Genomic DNA, 19893 nt, shown 5'->3' with positions numbered 1-19893 from the left:
ACACTTTGTACAACTAGTCGAAGTTGGCATTGCCTCTCTCTGGTTGTAGAGCATTATCATTTAGGAGGAGGTGGGATAGGAGCCAGCCGCATGAATTTTTATTTTTGCTCAAAAAAATTTTACTGGCCTGGATTTCTGACACACTCATGTCATGCTTCATTAAAAAAAAAACCACGCAGTTGCAATTTACAAAAGTATTTTCTTTGCATATCACATATTATACACCATACAGCTACGGGTATATTTTGTGGATATACACAAACACATAGGATATGAAGAAAAAGAAAAGAAAGAATGAAAAATATGCAGAGTAAGTGAAATTAAAATTTTTATTGCAGAAAAGTGAAAATCTGTTAAACTTTAACAGTGAAACTCCTGTAGTGGTGGTGACGTCACTGACTTTGTACATCTCATGCTTATGATTATCCTAATGGAACGAAGCAAAGCAGTTTCGCTCCCTGTTGAAACAGAGAGCAGCATTGCACTTCTTGCATGAAACATTTGTGAGGCGGTTGCAAGAGGGCAGCCGGCAGCGCACTCGCTTGTGAAGCCAATTAGGCATATGGTCCGTTTTGTCCAGGCGGACGTCAGCAGTAGGCAGCGGCACGACTGGAGCCCTCTTCTTTCGGTGAATGGGCGTCTCATGTTCCGACCTTGGTCGCCCTGCGCGCTTTCTCTCGTGTGGCTTCCCTGCCTTGCAGAGTCCTTCTGCGATGACAGACTTGAATTCAAGAAGGGGAGTTTTGGTGCTTACTTGTCTTCGCCACAGCAGCCAGGCATTCACCATGGTCAGGTCCATCAAATGAAAGAAGATCCGATGGTACCACTTCTTGGGTCGTATTTTGATCTGATAGTAGCCCAAAATTGAGTTCAGCAGATCCACACCGCCCATATGCGTGTTATATATCAATACAACATTCGGGCAAGGCACCGTTTTGTGAGTCTTCAGCAAAGTAGCGCTTCACTTCGCCTGCTGGTTCACTTCCAGCGAATGTTGACAGCAAAGTCACTGTCTTATCGTCATGCCAAGCAACCGCTGAGAGCTTGGTCCCCGACACCTCGCACACCCTTTCTTCATATATTTCTCGCTCACTCTTTTCTTTTTCTTTTGGGAGTGTGCAGCCAGGCAGACGGTTTCGACGCACAGTGCCAAGACAGTGGACTCCCTCCTTCTCTAAAAAAATCTTGTAGAGGGACGGACGTAAACCAGTTGTCAAAGAACAACTGGCGGCTGTTCTGCCTAGGGATGGTACGAGCCAACCAGACAACATTGCTGCTGGCCCCTAAGTCAGGCTCGCCTGGAAGCTGCTTGTTGTCCGCGGCGCCAGTGAATACTTCCAAGTCGTAGCAGAAGCCAGAAACACCACTGAGAACAAAGACTTTGTTGCCCCAGCGATGTGGTTTCTTTGGGTTGTACTGCTTCAGTGAGCTTCTCCCCTTGAAAGGGACGATTTGCTCATCGATGCATAGCTTTTCTTCCCTTGGAATTACGCTTAGCTGCTCAAGCAATTTATTCAGGAGTGGTCTCACCTTCTGAAGTTTATTGTGCCCAATCTGACCAGGGGCAATGAACTTCTCATTGTCGTTGAAATGAAGTAATCGCTTCAATTCCTCCCAGCGATTGAGGCTCATCACTTCTGAAACCTTGTGGTGTCCAATGCTGGACTTCCAATAGTCCCGAGTGCTTGTATGCACAGAGCCATGCCAACGAACCGTTCCAGTTTCTCTACATTCGTCGTGAGAGGCTATTCAGGTCGGCACTGAACTGAGTAGCGCAATTACTCCTCGCGAATCATCTCAAAAATCTCTACAGGGCAAAGAAATTTGAAGAACTGTAAGGGTGTAACAAGGTCTGTGATAGCTGATGGCATCTCAGTGCTACCAGTGAACTCTTATTTCATTTGGGTCCCTCGTAAGGCAGGCTTTTGTCTACTTCGGCGGGCATTTGAGAGGCCCTTTTTTGCTTCGAGTACTGAATGCTGCCAGAGGAGCTTCATCTTCACTATAGTCCTCGCTTTCGGACGACTCGTCTGCTAGGAGGGGCGGCTCCTGGGTCAGAAAGATCTCTTCCTCGTCGTCGTCTGACAGCTCGCTGTCGCTTCTATCGCCATCACCTGGAATGGGCCGGACTCCACGTTTCGTTCCACCGTAAAAAGTGCCGACATCCATGGCCTGGAATATAAAAAAGGATTCCTCACCGTCGGGCAAACGCAAATCAAGCAAATAACAGTACAAATTTATTACTTCTCACAAGAAAACCTGAACACGTTTTCGCACACTAAAATTACCCCTAACTGCATGGTGTATCACATGTGATACAGGCCTAAATGTGGCTCTCGCGGCATAATGAAAAGGTTTTGCACGCTCAAAATGTGCCCAGATAAGTGAAGGAGCAATTCTCTACGTTAATAATTTTTTTGAAATGGGAGTATGTGTCAGAATTACAAGAAGATAGCATTCACTTACCAACTTGGTGCGCACAACTTGCGACGCTGTGTCCCCGTGTTTGCAAACAGAAATGAAGTTCAAAACAGCCTCGAGAGGTGGAGCCACTGCCGGTGTAGTTGCTAGACATGAGGTAGATTCCCGCTTAATACAGAATAGATTTTTTAGTTTCGTTTCTGCGGTACAAAAAGAAGTTTGGTGTGTATCGTATATGATACACCATGCGGTAAGGGGTTATCATGGATTCATCAATGGCCAACCACTCTGTAGGCTAGTAGTGTTTAGCAAAAGTTCTTGAAACTTCCAACTTAAGTGGGCACACTTTGTACAACTTGTCGAAGTTGGCATTGCCTATCTGGTTGTAGAGCATTATCATTTAGGAGGAGGTGGAATAGGAGCCAGCCGAAACAATTCACGGTCATGACTTTTGAAATGAAGTGGTCGTTCATGTCAGGAGCACCCCACCAATAATCACGATAGCTCGAACTCCTTTTCAGCCCCAGCAGAAAATTGAGGCCCAGGAATGCTCGCATTTCCTTGTCTGTTGTTGGAGTGTAGGGCTTGTTTTCTTGTTGTGCATACAGATTTGTCTGAAATACAATATTTTTAGTCCACTCAGGCATCCACAAAAGGTCTAAAACACCAAATGGGGTGACATTGTCAAACGGCAGGAATGTCGTTTGGCAGGCAGAGACATTCGGTATTTAGTACTCCAAACGGGAACCTTCTGAGTTGTGACAGGAGCCTCATCTTTTTTCGTATCAGATGCATCGCTACTACCACTGTGTCATTTAGCGTTACAGCTTCGTCATCTGTTAAGTTGTCACGGATACCTTCTGCATCATGTTCGCTTTCGCTCGAGGTGTCTCCTCCAGCAATGCTGTCATCGTCAAGTGGAATATCTTCATATTGAACATCTGAAAGGCATGTTTCAAAACGAAATTTACATTCATGTTGTGTTTAGGTAATAACATCTACAGTCCTACCTACGACCTTTGTCCGTAAAGTTTCTAGGCTGATTTATTTTCTTCTCTAGAAATGATTCCCTAAAACAAATGTTGGTGCATATGTGTAGCGCCATATTTTTGGGCTAACCTAAGCTATTTATGTTAATTGCTGTGGCAGTCGCTAGATGGCACTACATGTAGAAAAATACGTTGTCACTAGTCGTCTATGCACTCTACTGTGAGTGAACGTGGAGAGATGGGCGTCTACCTCTAACAGCATGTAAACATAAAATGCTGTGTGAAGCTTGGCAAGACAGGCACGCAAATGTATGAGCTCCTTCGGGAGGCTTACGGCAACAAGACATTATCGCGGGCTCGAGTTTTCGAGTGGCACAAGAGGTTCATTTCGGGGAGAACATCGGTGGAAGATGACACAAGGCAGGGGCACCCTTCAACCTCAAGGAATGAAAACAACGTGGCTCGGATCAGGGAAATCGTATAGCAAGACCGCACCATTACAGTCCGCATGCTATCAGTGCTCTCGACGTTAGTAAGACAACACACCACCAAATTTTGCGTGAGAACTTGGGGAAACGAAAGCTGAATGCCAGACTTGTGCCGCACTCCCTCACGCAGGACCAGAAGGGCACGCGGGCATCAGTGAGCGCTGATTTGATCTCTGAGGCAGAGAAGGATGCTGCATTCGTCGACGGTATCATTGCTGAAGATAAAACGTGGTGTTTTCAATACGATCCTCAAGCAAAGAGGCAGAGCGCCGAATGGCAGTCCACAAGCTCTCCGGCATTGAGAAAGATGCAGCGACAGGAGACCAAAACAAGGACGATGCTGATAGTTTTTTTCGATGCCAGAGGTGTCATACACCACGAGTTCTTCCCACAAGGGCTGACCGTGAATCAGGAGTTTTATATCCACGTGCTCCAACACATGCGTGCTGCACTGCGACGCCGTCGCCCTGACTTATCAGCATCTGGACAGTGGAGCCTTCTCTACGATAGCGCAAGGCCGCACACTGCTCTCAGCGTGAGAAAATTTCTTGCCAAGCACAGCATTACTGTACTTTCCCATCCGCCATACTTGCCTGACCTTTCCTCATGCGATTTTTTCCTGTTTCCTTGTGCGAAGAGAGCCCTAAAAGGTTGCTGGATGGGGAGCGTGGAGGCCATTCAAGATGTCATGGCAATCGAGCTGACAGCCCTGCCAAAATAAGCGTTTTTCAATTGTTTTCAAGATCTCAAGAAGCGTTGGAAGCTGTGCATAGAATGCAAGGAAGACTATTTCGAAGGGGTACTACACAAATGATTTCAATGTTAAATGCATTTTTTTTAATGGACTCGGTCTCTGAACTTTACGGACAAAGATTGTATAATGCCATTCATGCATGGTGGTCAGTGTAGCTGACCACCGCAAGAAAACATCTGCTGCAAAGTATATTTTTGCCTCGTGAGTACTAACTCATGCTCATGCACTACATGTTGCGCTAAAGAAAGGTTCTATATAAAGTATGTTACCTTAACACTTGTAAAACGTTTTGGGGTCCATCGCGGGAATTGACATGGTAGGTACAAAAGTGTGTTTTTCATAACACTAACATCCTCACAGACATCTCCCGCCATTTGGCGGGAGGTCAGAGAACACTAAAGAAAAACAGTCAACACTTAATTGCAAAAAGAATTGTAAATAATGGTCAGCACCACCATTGGTCACCAGGGGTCAGCAATGCTGACCACCATGCCTGAAAGTTTTAATGCTCGTTATTAATCTAGGGTGAGGCTTTGAAGAGTGCCTGAGAGACTAAAGGTACCAGACCCTTGAACTGGTCTGATGTCTTATTGGAATCATTGTACCACATGATAAGCACGTTAACAGAATCCTGTCGCAAGGCTGTTGCATGTTTGCAATGGCTGCTGAGGTGTTGGAAACAAAGTTATTGTTGCAGTTAAATACTTTGTCGAAATATACAGCCATTCATTTCATACAGCTGTGCAGGGCTGTGCAGCATGCTGTTGCTTTTTGTTTCAGCTGAGTGGTGTACCTTGCCTCATGAGCGGTTTACATTGTTCAAAGGGCCTTGAATATGCCAAGTCTCCAGTGGCAGTCTCTTTCTGTAATGGGCCCATTGCAAAACCCTTGAAGTCAGCATATCGGGTGCAACGCTGGACACATCTGGCTGTTGTCAGAATAATGCTGCACGCCTTTCCTACTCGTTGCCGGGTTGTGTTCCAGTTGAAATTAAGGAGTTAAGTGCATCTCTGCCAAGCTATTGCTTCGGAGAATATACCCGTCCTGCATTGAAATTAGGAAGTGCGGGTGAAATGGAGTTGAACCAAACCTCACAGCCAATGTGTCACTCTTTACTATAAGTTATTCTGAACTAGGCTGGAAATCCTGTAGAAGGGTTCAATTCTCAGAGCAGTGCAAAAAGTGTGCAAGTGCGGCCTGATTGTTGTCATTGTGGTCATCTGTTGGACAGTGCAAATGCCGATTGTAGCTGTGACTAACTAATGATGCATTCTCTATTTCATTACTTGCCTAGGTGCCGTTAATATCTACAATCTTCACTAAGTTTCGAAAGTAGTTCAGTCTTAGTGATTTGTGCAAGTGCATTACGTCTATGGGGAAATGCAGTCTTGTTTTAGATCAGAGACTAGATTCCAATTAGTCTGGACTTGGAGGCTCGCATTCGCGCAAGCGGGCCCTGCCCTTCCTGCAAGGCAAGATAGGCCCTACTGTCACCATCAAAAAGTGCCATGGTATACGAAAATTTGTGGCAGTGGTCTCTTGAAAAGAATCAAGGTAGCCTCCACTTCCATTTCACCTGGCTTCTTTACCGTGTTTCCTTTAATTTTATTTATTGTTACTGTAGGCCCTTCACAGACTCAATCAGGAGATGGCATACAAGAATACATGGGTAATTTCAGATGCAAATTATCGCGACAAGCATTAGGAATACAGAAGTGTGAACAAAAAAAAGTCGATATCTCAAGCAGGCGACCTCAAGTCATTTGTCAGCCAGTCGAGATAGAAAAAATAACAAAATAATCAGGATCACAATAGCATGGTTCTTGTGTGTAGAACCAGCCACGCCACTAAATGTAAATCAAGCAAAAATTATAAGTACACTTCCAACCTTGAAACAAATGCCTCAGATTTTCAGCTTTCTCCTGATACTGTTTCAAGGATGCAATCATTGTTTCCATTTGCAATAGCCTTAAGTGCACATTTTTTGCAACCATTTCCTTGAGTGATTATAAATCTTTGAGTACAGTGACTACAGTAAGTACGTCATCTATCCCACCAGGACCAGGAATTTCTTCAACATCACCACTTAGTTGCAATAGCAGGAGAATCATATGAAATGGTTGTAAATAAGAGAAAAGCATGCACTCGGGGCTCAGCACTACTACCAAACAGGCGTAATTGCTTTTAACTTGTCTAACAAGAGGCCCTCTATCACCAGCCTGTACAAAAAAGAGCGCATAGTTGGTCATTGTGCTTCGAATGGTGCCGCCAAGCCCACTGAAGTGCGTGCAGTCCATGTTGCGCCTTTTATGTTGTTCTGCAGAAGTTCCGTATGCCGCTGGGAGGCCAGATGGGCATTCCAGACTTAGCTTAGTCGGTACAGTATTCGAGTGGATGAAAGTCCTTATTGGTGCCACTGATATGGCAGGAGCACAAGGCCTGTCTTGATAGGCAGTTGTAGCCCTCCATGATGTCGCAGCTCTGTCGAGGCTGACGGAATCTGGGATGAGCACATGGCCATACTCAATGCCAAGAGAAGAATTGTAACAGTTTATTGGAAGCCCTGAAAAACAGGGTGATTAAAGCCTGGTGATCTTTGTCACTGAATTCATTCTAAACGACTCTTTCGAGTCCAAACACAACATGCGGTCGAAGCACCCGTTGGAAAGGACACTGCGATCCTCTGGCGCGACATTTATGGAGCGCTCTACCTCGATGCTGTCCATGCAAGAGGTAATGCCGCAGCCATTGAAGGATTCCCATATACACCTTCTGATATTGCCACCGACGTTCTGGTTTGAAGTTCAGGGCACCTTGTCGCGACAGCGTCCAGATGATTCCTTGTAGGTTTCTTTTGGAAGCTGCTTGACGTTGAGGTTCAGTGTATCATCTGAATGACTTCATTCTGCATCCACCCCCCCTCCCTCCCTCCGCGATAAACGGAGATACCAAGCAATGAACACTTGGATGTGTCTTTGCCGTGTTTTTGACCTTCTCTAGAACTTGGGACACAATCACATGGGCGCTTGCTCAGCTTTTTAGAAAAATTCAGAATCTCAAGAGAAAGGGCAGTGGGTGCTTATTCGAGCACGGATGGATGCTCAGTATTTTACAGTAAGGTTTCTTTTTTGACTGAGCGCTTTTTGACAACCACGTTTGTGGAAATTACTCCTTGCATCGGAGAGATACGTTCCGTTCGCATTCACAGTTCGCGTCCATGTATGGGCATACTGTTCCAGAAGGGGTTCATCTCCCTATGACCAATTGCACCATCCTTCACTTGTGTGCTTATCGGGCTGGTTTTCACCACTTCTTTTTCCAAGACGCTTGCGAACCAGTTCCATAGTTTCTAACATGGGTTACTCAGTACATCAACACCCCTTTTTTTTTGCAAATCCTTTGTGTAAGAGAAGCTGCAATTATTTAATATATTCTTCTCTTAAAGCCTTTTTAGACATTTCTGTAACACTAAACACATTTCAGGAATGATACATAGAAACTTTGGAATTGGCGAAGAGAGCCCCTTGACCAAGCAAGGTGGGCTTTTGCCTAGCTCTCTTGCTCATTGCAAAGCATTTGACTTTTCCTATATACATTGTTTTTTTTTAGTTGCAAGAGGGCAAGGAGTGGTTCAGGTAAAATTTTGTTTGCTTTTGAGAAGTAATGGTAGTCACAGAGCTACAACACAGGCAGACTGTAAGGCGAAGTTCAAGTTGCAGAGGTGCCAAGCAATATGCTGCAACCGTGTGGGACTGTGGTGTAAAATACATTTTCGACACTGTCTAGGAAAGAAGCCTGGAAGATATGGTATTGCAGGATGGATGTGCAAAAAGTTGTGGTTTATTGTTAGTGATTTCTGCATAAGAGGATAGACATACAGATTTTTGGCAGTGACAAATTGAAAATTGGTCTTGAGGAAAGGAAATTTCATCTTCACCAATCGTTGCCTAGTGCATAATGTAGTCTATGATGCACAGTGCAGCTCAATGTACTGTACTGTGCTGTGGGACAGAACCTGTGCTGACAATCCCTCCCTTAGATGTACTGTTGGATGACCCTTCCACTGGCGCCTCTTTTACATCGTGCATTCTCACCTTCGACAGAATGGTGCTAGAGCTAGTATGCAAGATCGCCGGTTGTGGCCACATTAGCTAGGCATGCAGTACCGCGGTGCCACCAAGTTTTTCTACGATCAAATCCTGGATGAAGCATTCAGTTTGATCAGAAACTGTCAAGAACTTGCTCTCGTACAGGCAGTAACACGAGGGTTGCTGACTGCATCTTGCATTTCAAAGCTTTTAGAATGCGAGGTGTCTACAGCTGGCACCCATCGAATGTGTTACGGGGGATGCTTTGGTGTGGACGTTGGAATTCCGGATGGGGCTGTATTATTGACAACAGATCTACTAAGGTGGGGCTTTATCTTTTTTCACGTGACTAAATGTCACCAACCCAGATCAAGGCTCGTTGCCTTGGCTGGGCTGGCTGAAGAGCAGTGCAAGCGTGATCTGTGTAGGCTCCAGTGCTCCATCGTGTGTGTGATGGGGCCAGGTACGAGCAATGGCTGCCGCTAATGTACCTTGCGCCGGTTGTGTGGAACAGTAGCTGTGACAAATCCTGCTCCCGTTAGCAAGCATCCGTGCCACTGCAGGTGCAAGAACATCGCGTTCATTCGGAGCAGTTTGTACTGCAAGTCGCTCACATATAATTGTCTACACACATTTCTTGAGCGCTCGAATGCCATGGTGGGAAGTCAACTTGCATTATTTACGAGTGGTCTAGGGCTCGAAACAAGACCGTAATCGTGCATGCACATTTCCATGGGTCATGTTTAACTCCTCATCGCTGCTGTCAGGATTTTCATCATTTGGAAAAAGCACATCGTGTACATGATAGTGCAAACACTTTTTCACATCCGACACGAATGTTTCTTTCCCTCACCAACAAGGATATACGCTCAACTAAACTTGTTCATGGTTTCACTGAAGCCTTTGATGTCGCCAAATCGTGGTTTGCGTGGAAAGTGCTGCAGCGATGGCGACATAAATCCTCTTCTCAGATTTTGCTGCTTCAGTTCCTTTTAACTGGCTGGTTTTGGCTGATTTTAATATTTGTTTGTTTGTTTGGCTGCATGACTGCAGTGTGTCCACCGGGGTACAAAGCATCACAATTTGAAATGAGCACACATCAATGAAAGCGCCAGTTTACCTTACCTTAGCATTTACAACATAGATGTCTGCTTTACTGCAGAGATTAGTTGTGGAGGGAATCTTCAAAAAGCCTGATTTGTTACTGAATTTGAGCTCAAGAACAGTACCTTATTTTACAACTTGATTCTTGGAAAAAAGAATAGCAACAGAAAGTGCCTGTGTGAAGGAAGAAATAGGCTTTCACACAGTAACTAATGGATGGAGAAATGCTTGGCTCACATACTGATGTGAAAATGCTTTATTAATGCACAAGAACGTAGCTGAACTTTTAAAATCGCAATTGTTTGCTTTGCTTGTTATTCCCATGAACGTCCCTTAAAACCTGGGAATAATTCAATTCACTTCAGGCTCAAGGTAGCCGGGCAGCCGTTTTTTTGTGGTTCCTTGGACATTCAGCTTTTTTTTTTCAAATGTGTCGTTCAGCCAGTTAGATGTATCTGGACCCTGAATATATGAATAATGTACTGAAATCAGTATTGCATCCTCTGAATACAGTGTATGTGCACCTGGAGAAGATAAATGCCACATCATCCAAGAGTATACCTTTAATGAAAGGAAGCAGAGGTACTGTGTACTCATGACTGCTTCGATACTGTTGCGGCAAGAAATTGGCTGGAAGTGTGGCCATGACTGACAAAAAAGAGAAGTGAGTGGAGGTTGTTGTGAGAGGCCTTCATTCTGCGGAGAACTTAGCCCCACTGCGCTTTTGCAAGTAGGAGGGTATAAGGGGGTCTATTTAAGGAGCTTGCATACACTTGTTAGCTGTGACGCTGCCTTGGAGGCCTATGCAGGAGCAAGATCTGTTCAACAGATGCTCATGCAACAGAGTGGTTTTACGCGTTGCATATTGCAATAACTCAGTTCAGCCCTTGGGCGCGGCCGGGCAGCCACCAAACCACGTGATGTGACGACAGCCGGAGGAAAAGCTGGGCCCCAACTCGCGCGGTCGCGCGCGGCCACAGCCACCATCTGACTCCCGCTCCTCCCGCTAGGGGCGCTGCGCCGGCGCGTGACGTCACGGAGGAAAAGCTGGGCCCCAACTCGCGCGTGGCCGCAGCCACCACCTGACTCCCGCTAGGGGCGCTGCGCCGGCGCGTTACGTCACGGAGGAAAAGCTGGGCCCCAACTTGCGCGTGGCCGCAGCCACCACCTGACTCCCGCTCCTCCCACTAGGGGCACTGCGCCAGCGCGTGACGTCTCGGAGGAAAAGCTGGGCCCCAACTGGCGCGGTCGCGCGCGGCCGCAGCCACCACCTGACTCCCGCTCCTCCCGCTAGGGGCGCTGCGCTATGATTGACGTCACGGCATATGTATAAAAGCTGCGCTCCTTCGCCGGGACAGTCTTATACCCCTGTCACACGGGCATTTCGAGGGCCCTCGAACCGATAGTCTATCGACTCAAAGGCGATCGAGCGCTGCTACACGGGCAGTTTCAGTGGCGATCGAGTCATTAGCCTATCGAGTCTACGGAGCAGCACGGAACTCCATCGAGATATGCAACGCATTCTTGGCTTAACCAAGCTAAGCCTGGCCATTTTTTTATCCGGGAGTACAACTGGTTACGTATAGTTCAAAAGATGGTCTACAAATACTGATATTTATTGTTAAGGGGTAAATAGGCACCACACACAAAAATACAGAACACTCTTGAAAGCCCCTAGCAGGCAGCCATTTCCTATCCCTGCGTCTCACGCTATCTCGCACTTCGTCTATTCATGTGCTGCGTGCCTATCACATCTTTGACATACCTGCGGACTGCGCTCACTGATGATTGACGATCCTAATCTGGCTGTCATAACCCACTTCCTCAATGCCGTTGCTGGTGCGCACAACTGCAAGCTGCACCAGGTCTATCGGTCCTTGGAGGATGCATGCCTTCTTGTACCATGTGAAGTGGCTTTGTGGCAGACCTTCAGTGTGATTGCCAGTGGTTCCGGAAACGTTTTGGAGACAGGTCTTGTGCGATTTGCGCGATGCTGCCATTGAAGGCAACCTTGGTTGTGGCAAGACCTATGAGCACGTGTCAGAACACCTTTGATGGCTTATTTTGTTTAGTGATGTCCAGGAACACGGCATCGTGCGAGCCATGCCTCTGCAATTTGCGTCCAGATTGCAGATGTCCTCAAGACAGAATTTCGTGGCTTAAGGTTGCTATGAGCGTGGATGCTGTCAAGAAGTGCCTGGGGCTCATCCAGTAAAGATGAATTGTTTTCTGCAGAAGTTGAAGGAAGAGCTGTGTCTTCAGTCAGGTCCTGAATACATGCATTGTTTTGCTCATGCTCGCATTGTGCAACTGCATGAATGTGCTTGCGCAGACCAAGTTACGATGTGGGTCGACGCCTCAGCGGCATTGACACACAGATAGAACAGAAGCCAACAGAAGCCCATTGCGGCGCATTGGCAGCCACCGGTTACGTCGGCTGCATCGCGCGTCGTATTGTCGACAAGGTTGCTTTCGCCAGAGTGATGTAGCGTGTGCGCGCGCGCGTTATGTCCGACTATAAATGCACCTTTAGTGCTCTGTGCTTTATAATGTCTGAATTCCTTTATCCTTCAGAGTCGTTTCGTGCTCTTCCAGATATTTTTTCTCTTCATTTCACCTTATACCTAGATACTTAATAAGTCTTCACGTGGTCAATCATGGTGTCACGTATTTCTAGTGGGTCTCCAGTCTCATCATTATATACCATTATCCCAGACTTCTCTCTACTAAAATGATGTCCTAGCTTGTCGCCCTCCTCAACACATAGTTCGTAAATTGTTCCTGCAACCTATCTCGCTTGTCTACTAGCAGTACAATGTCATCCGCGTACATCAGTTCGGCCAGTAATTGATTTTCTGGTCTTCCTGTCTATAACTCACGTCAACTCAAAAAGGCAAGCACATGGTTGCCAGCCACGATAATGATTCATTCGGAATGGATGGTGCTAGGCTAGGCAGTCTAGGGTTTCAAATGTTTGACGAAAACTTTAGCTTAATTGCAAATAAAGCTGCATATTTGTGCATGATTTTCTGTTCATTCATTTAGTGACAAAAGGGAACGAGAAAAGTTCGCTGCCTTACCCACAATGGTTTTGACTTTTAGTCGACGGACCCCGTGTTATGCCTGCTTTACATTTTAGAATAAAGGACAAAAACTCTATAATTTGCAATTTTTGTATAGCTAGCGTAGCAGTCATTCTTAATAGGTCTTCACCAGGACGTTTCTGGGGCTATCCTACAGCTGACGTTTCTAGGACATCCTGAACGTCTAAAAATCTGAGGACGTTTGTGCCTTTTGAGGACATCCTCAGGACATTGGGTGTTGCCTGGGCAAGCAGTGAATCTTGGGAATTATGTGTACAATTGGATACCTGCCTCCAAAATTCTTTAAAAAACAAGAAATTTGGACATCCAAATGGCTGCAGCAATCTTCAGGAATTTCCGCTTATAAGACTATATTCACTATCTCACGGAACTGAAATATCTCTCAATCAGGGTCGCCTTCTAGCACTATGTCAGCGAAAAGCTGTGGCAGTAGACTGAATAAGTACTGCTTCTGGCTTGCTATAGCTTTGAGCACAGTGCCCTTCCGAGAAATGCTCAGTGCTAATGGGTGGTTTCTCTTACCATTAATTGGTTGGAAACTATAGTTACTAATGTTTTTCAGTGTACTGCTCGGGCTTGTAACATACCAGAAGACAATAGGCCCTTAAGACATGATTAACCACGAATCCCATTCATCCCTCCAGTATATCGTGCATACATTCGGGAAACAACTGTTGTGTGACGTCAGAGTCGGGGATTTTCAGGAGGGAAGACTCCTCATTAATGGCATACAGGTGTGTATTATCTCTGTCAAGCTTTAGGTGGCTGCTGTGCGCAGCTGCTATTCGCACAGTTACATCAGCTTCCGACAGTACTGTGTTCAGCTTCCTTTTGTGAGCAAGGCAAAATCAGTACACACTGCCCTTTGCAAAACATGCACGGAAACCCCCTATCTATGCCGTCACAGTTGGTCTCCAGCAAAACAGACTGCAAAAACACGGAGTGCAATCTCGGCACGGCTGAAAAGAAACATTAAGCCCTCCTCGTAAGGACGCTTTATGTCGTTCACTTAAAGAAGCGATTATTTGACATACCCCAAATCTTTGCACATTGGTGTATTTGGCAAGGAGTAGCAGATGAATAGAGCTCAATTTGCTCCTGTATTTTTGGTTGAGGTTAGAGATCGAAAAGTACACTGTCAATATTTTGTCTGATCAGGCAGCCTAGCCGAGATGATTGCAAATTTCGAATTCGTCAGTGTGCAACGAGTACTGATTTCGCTGTGCCCCCTCTGAATAAGGCACGCTCTTTGACAAAAGCGGCATCTGAAAAAGCCTGAAACTTGGCAGGCTAGAGTCATTTCCTGCCAGACGCAAAACTGCTTGAACTACTTCATCAAATGACAGTAGATTTTTCAGCGAGCGTTTTCAAGGGTACATAAAAGCACACACAGCAGACACTCAGGTTATAGCTTTGCCTGAAGGTTTAACTTCCTCTGGCTGAACGTAATGAAGCCTTTTCTGCACTTATGCCTGAACGGCATGATCGCTTTGAAGGTCAGCCCACAGAAAATTGACAATATCAACTCCAAAAGTTAGTATTTCATCGCAAAGACTCCTGTTGCTGTTCTGTGCAGCCTTCAAAGTGTACCGCAGAACTGCAGATAACAGAAGTTGCACAAACACTTTAAAATCATCAAATATGTCGCGTGAAGCACTCCGCTTTAGAGATTGCACCTCTGTCGTCGTCAAGAAAAAAAAGCATCAAATAGGACTTGACCCAGTAAGGCCCATGCAAAACCTAGTCATACAATTTCTACTACCTTTTACGTGTCTTATTACCTAAAGTAAATAACACCATTTGCAAAGTTTTGTATCTTTACTTTTATTTGTTCAGAAATTATGACACTACCAAAGAAAATACGCAGGGCGCTTCCCACACCAATGCGAAAGTTAGCGCGATGCGTGAAACGTATTGAAGCAGCCATGCTTTATGCAAAGCGTAACATTACAATTTTCGCAACACCATTTCGACCTTTTGTGACAGACAGTGCAGCGAAACTGTATTTCGAGGTTCTTGTGGAAATGTCCGTGCAGATCGAGAACAATGGCAGGCACAACTGATGCTGGAAACTTCCTAATGAGTCGGTTAGGTACACTGATGCGTAAGTAATGTCTTGCTATGATGCGAGTGAATGAGAGTAAGTTAAGCTGTGAATATCCTACAAGTTCGTAAATTCTCCATGCTTTGACTATGGCCAGGTTGATCATCTGGGTAAACATAGGGGCCACCACCACTTTTGACCTCAGATCCCAATTCTGTAGTTGTAGTATTCTGTAGTATAAGAATTTGGACCAAACTTCATCCCCGTAGTGATTAGCAAGGCGATGTTATCAGCGAGGCTGCATGCGTGCACACACGCACACACACAAACGATGGCTATTTTTGGGAAGTATGCTATATTGCTAGTGAAAAAAAACTGCCATTGTCTAACCCCGAGTTCTATTCGAATCAGTGGCAACACAACAGGGAACCTTCGTTTACCGATGCTTTAGGCTATTTGGCCATCTGCAAAGACATTTTTATTGTTGCATGGAATATCAGAAGCCCCCTTGACCCACCTCGTGCTTTTCTTGACTGGGTCAAATTCAGAGATCTCAACGTACGGCCTCACGCCACCATCCTCCCTTACTCTGCCTGTGCATCAATTCCGAAAGGCGCACACGTCAAGAAAGGGCAACCAGTCAAGAGGTTTTACTTGCGCAGCTTATACCTCCTGTGGGGGTATAAGTCGTTGTCTTCCATGAAATTGTTTAGTCGCGTTTGTATGACATGTTCCATCAGTTTTCCAACGCAAGAGGTGAGGGATATAGGCCTTAGAACTATGCGGCTCATACAGCGGATTGCCAACAGAAGACACGGCATGAAAGAGCATAATCTCTTACGGCTGGTACAGGCGTTCGTAGTAAGCCGTATCTCGTATGCTGCCCCCTTCCTTGATCTTAAAGTTTCAGAAAAGGAAAAAATAAATGGAATTATCAGGCGATGCACGAAACAAGCTCTAGGATTGCCCATCCGTACATCCACTCACCGCCTCCTAGAGCTGGGAATGCATAATACCCTGGAAGAAATTACGGAAGCAGTGAGAACGTCCCAAATCGAACGCTTAGCCGGGACCACAACCGGCAGGGCCATTCTAGAAAAACTCAATCTTAGCCGAGATAACAGAACAACCGCCAAAGTTGACATGCTCGGAAAAATTCGAGACAATATAGTTGTACCCCCATTACCCAGGAATATGCATCCTATTCATCACTCAGTGCGCCAGGCCAAGCGGGCAGAGGCGCTAGAGAAACGCTTCCGCTCCTACAAAGACGAGGACGTGGTCTACGTGGATGCCGCTGAGTATGGTAAGAACACGATGACCGTCGCGGTCGTCAATAATAAACAACTCCTCAAAATAAGTGCCTCCATACTCTCGGGTAACCCAGAGACTGCAGAGGAAGCTGCCATAGCACTGGCTTGTGTAGGCACAAAAGCGAGATACATCATCAGTGACTCCAAAGTTGCCATACTAAATTTCAGCAGGGGCCGGGTCTCCCCTCTTACGAATACAATTCTAAGCCGTCATGTAATAGACCGGAAAATTACGCTAGTCTGGACACCAGCACATGCATCCCTGCCTGGTAATGAGACGGCCCACGAGTTCGCCCGAGGCTTTTCTTTCCGGGCGGACCCGAGCGAGGTGGTCTTTACAGACAGGGATCGCATGGTGACCTACAGAGAAATTACACAACACTATCGTTTGCAACGAGCTAGACTTCCTCCAGCGGATAGATCCTTGTCCAGATACCAAGCCATCAACTGGCGCCGGTTACAAACTTACACATTTCCAAACCCGGCCCTCTGGAGTCTTATGTACCCAGGGCAATTTTCAGAAAAATGCGCGAACTGCGAACTTAGGGCCACCTTGGACCACATACTATGGGAATGTCCTCATGCTCCCCGGGAGGGACGAGGTATTAACACAAAAGATCAATGGGAGACCTTACTACTGAGCTCCGACCCGGCGACTCAGTTACAACTCGTCCGACTGGCCGAAGCCGCCGCCGAGAGTCAAGACCTTTCGGCCGTCGTCTAGGCGGGTAGCCCTCTGGCTACCCTCTTTCTGTTGGATATTAAAAGTTTTCCTATCCTATCCTATACCTCCTGTGCTAATATGCAGTGTTCTCTAAACAGTGACCTTGTTGGAATGTGGCAGTTCTGTGTGTTTACATCATTCGGCTTTCCCACATGCTAAACATTTCGATTAATAAGGAATGTTCTTAAAGAATGTAGAGTCTCATCACAGGCAGAAACCATATACCAGACCTGCCAACCCGACGATGCTAAATCTACTATAGAGGATGCCAAGAAATACTAAAATTTGGTGAAAAATACTAAAATTATGTTTTAGTACATCAAATTTTTTATTTGGCTATGAAAACAAAGCAACTTCAACTGGTGTTTCAACACATCACGCAAACAACTTCAGAAAGATGTCTTCGAAGTGGAAGGTTGGGACAACACTGAGGATGTTGCTGCTTTTGCCTTCCTCAGAAAGTCCTTGTCGGACACCTGATTGTGACAGACTACAGACTCCTTACATTTCACAACTAACAGCTGTTCTAGGCTCTTTTCTGACATGGATGAGCGAAACTGAGTGCAAGTCTTCTTCACTTTGCTGAACACTCTTTCACAGTCTGCGTTACTGTGTGGGAGAGTCAGAATCCCTAACATAACTTTTGAGATCTTATCATACTTAAAAGTACGGTCAATGTCCTGAATACTGGCAATAGCATGCCACTGCTCGTCTATCCGCACCTGTGTAGTTACTTGTACTGGAAGTTCTTCGAGCTGAAGGCGGCTTAACTGGGCTTGGATGTCATCCAGGTCCTAGTCATCATCCTGCCCCTCAGAAACTGGCAAGAGAACTGGAAAGCGATTGAAGTACCTGACATCAGCAAACTTTGCTGTCACAATGCTGGAAAGCCTTGCCACTTCTGCTTTCTTCAGAATCTCTGACTTCAAGGGGAATTTCAGGATGATGTAATCGCTTACCACCACAAAAAATCTTACTCGTGTAAGAAACTGTTGCTTGTCAGCAATCTTCAGCCTTTCTAAGATTTGTAGAGTTTGGCTGCCGATTACAAGGTCATCATCATCCCTCTGGTTGCCAGAAGACTTGTAATCAATATCTGTCAGCTCACAACTACTCTTAATAACAGATGGTTTCACGAACCACAGTAAAATCTCCCTGAGCAGGCTGTTCAAAACTTCCAGAAGCACATGTACTTGGGGAGCTCCAGACTGCAAAAAGGTGTTTGTCTTTTCAAATTCTGGTATGACTGACAGCAAGAAGGCGCAGTATGCCTTGTTGACATCTGATGAAAGGAACATGAACAGTCTTTCTTGCCTATTTAAGACCTTGGCCACTTGCTGCTTCAGAGCTTGCTGCGAAGGAGCTGAGTCGATATCCAGCCTTGGTCGCTTGTTCTGATGTGTGATTCATTTTAAACCAGCCAGAAGACGCGACACAAAGGAAGAAGCAAACAAGACGAGGCTGGACTAACAACTGAAGTTTTATTGAAAGGAAGAAAACAACGAAGACTCGCACTGAGATGCGCGCGCACATAAGCCATATCAGTGAAAGGGCACACAAAAAAATTTTTCAATGTCAGGGTCTTACTAACAAGTTATCTAAAAAGGCAATTTCCTTAGCGTGAAGGTTTACCGACGGCTTAGCCACACACGTGTCCTTAGCCTTAGCAATGTAGAAGGCTTCAACTATCTCGCGACAGATTTGTTTTTCATTTCTATAAACTACAGTAGTGTCGCTGAAGTCAGGCGTGCAAAGAGACAGATCATCATCCGATTTGCATTCTCGAGATTGCACGTGCAACGCCAGATTAGAGTTCGCCTTCCCACCCAGAGAGTTAGAATGCTCCGTCAGGCGCACATTTAGACATCTGCCCGTCTGCCCGTAGTAGCATCGACCACAAGGCAGCGGAACGCGATACACCACATTCTTTCTGCAAGGGGTGAGCCGTGTCTTATGTGACACTGTACATCGGGAACGATCACTTGATGTTTTATCAAGCCTCCTTTTTACGCTGGCGCACAAGCCTCCTATCTTGTTTTTAGCTGTGAAGACAACGCCAACGTCATACTTCGCCGCAAGTTTCTTGAGTCGGTGTGAAACACCGACTTCTGAGACACCGACGGGTGTCTTCACAGCTAAAAACAAGATAGGAGGCTTGTGCGCCAGCGTAAAAAGGAGGCTTGATAAAACATCAAGTGATCGTTCCCAATGTACAGTGTCACATAAGACACGGCTCACCCCTTGCAGAAAGAATGTGGTGTATCGCGTTCCGCTGCCTTGTGGTCGATGCTACTACGGGCAGACGGGCAGATGTCTAAATGTGCTCCTGACGGAGCATTCTAACTCTCTGGGTGGGAAGGCGAACTCTAATCTGGCGTTGCACGTGCAATCTCGAGAATGCAAATCGGACGATGATCTGTCTCTTTGCACGCCTGACTTCAGCGACACTACTGTAGTTTATAGAAATGAAAAACAAATCTGTCGCGAGATAGTTGAAGCCTTCTACATTGCTAAGGCTAAGGACACGTGTGTGGCTAAGCCGTCGGTAAACCTTCACGCTAAGGAAATTGCCTTTTTAGATAACTTGTTAGTAAGACCCTGACATTGAAAAATTTTTTTGTGTGCCCTTTCACTGATATGGCTTATGTGCGCGCGCATCTCAGTGCGAGTCTTCGTTGTTTTCTTCCTTTCAATAAAACTTCAGTTGTTAGTCCAGCCTCGTCTTGTTTGCTTCTTCCTTTGTGTCGCGTCTTCTGGCTGGTTTAAAATGAATACTTACCAACTCGCCCAGTCCTCAACCTTGCTGATGTGTGATTTTTGCTGTCTGCGTCGACTTCAGAGTCCATCTCTGGATTTCGTTGTTC

The 19893-nt window shown here is 45.8% G+C and overlaps 2 pseudogenes across 1 annotated transcript; both read right to left on the bottom strand.

Moving 5' to 3' along the window:
• Nucleotides 1–891: 891 nt before the first annotated feature.
• On the bottom strand, nucleotides 892–4967 carry LOC144121963 (uncharacterized; annotated as a pseudogene).
• On the bottom strand, nucleotides 3111–19875 carry LOC144120220 (uncharacterized; annotated as a pseudogene). Its single transcript, XR_013312432.1, has 3 exons — nucleotides 19809–19875; nucleotides 17095–18392; nucleotides 3111–15661 (listed from the first exon to the last, which is right to left on the bottom strand). The product of XR_013312432.1 is annotated as an uncharacterized LOC144120220 (transcript).
• Between the last annotated feature and the right edge of the window lie 18 nt (nucleotides 19876–19893).

The sequence above is a fragment of the Amblyomma americanum genome, chromosome 2, assembly GCF_052857255.1.
Source record: "Amblyomma americanum isolate KBUSLIRL-KWMA chromosome 2, ASM5285725v1, whole genome shotgun sequence".
Taxonomy (NCBI): Eukaryota; Metazoa; Arthropoda; class Arachnida; order Ixodida; family Ixodidae; genus Amblyomma; species Amblyomma americanum.
This window is presented reverse-complemented; position numbering and strand designations above follow the sequence as displayed.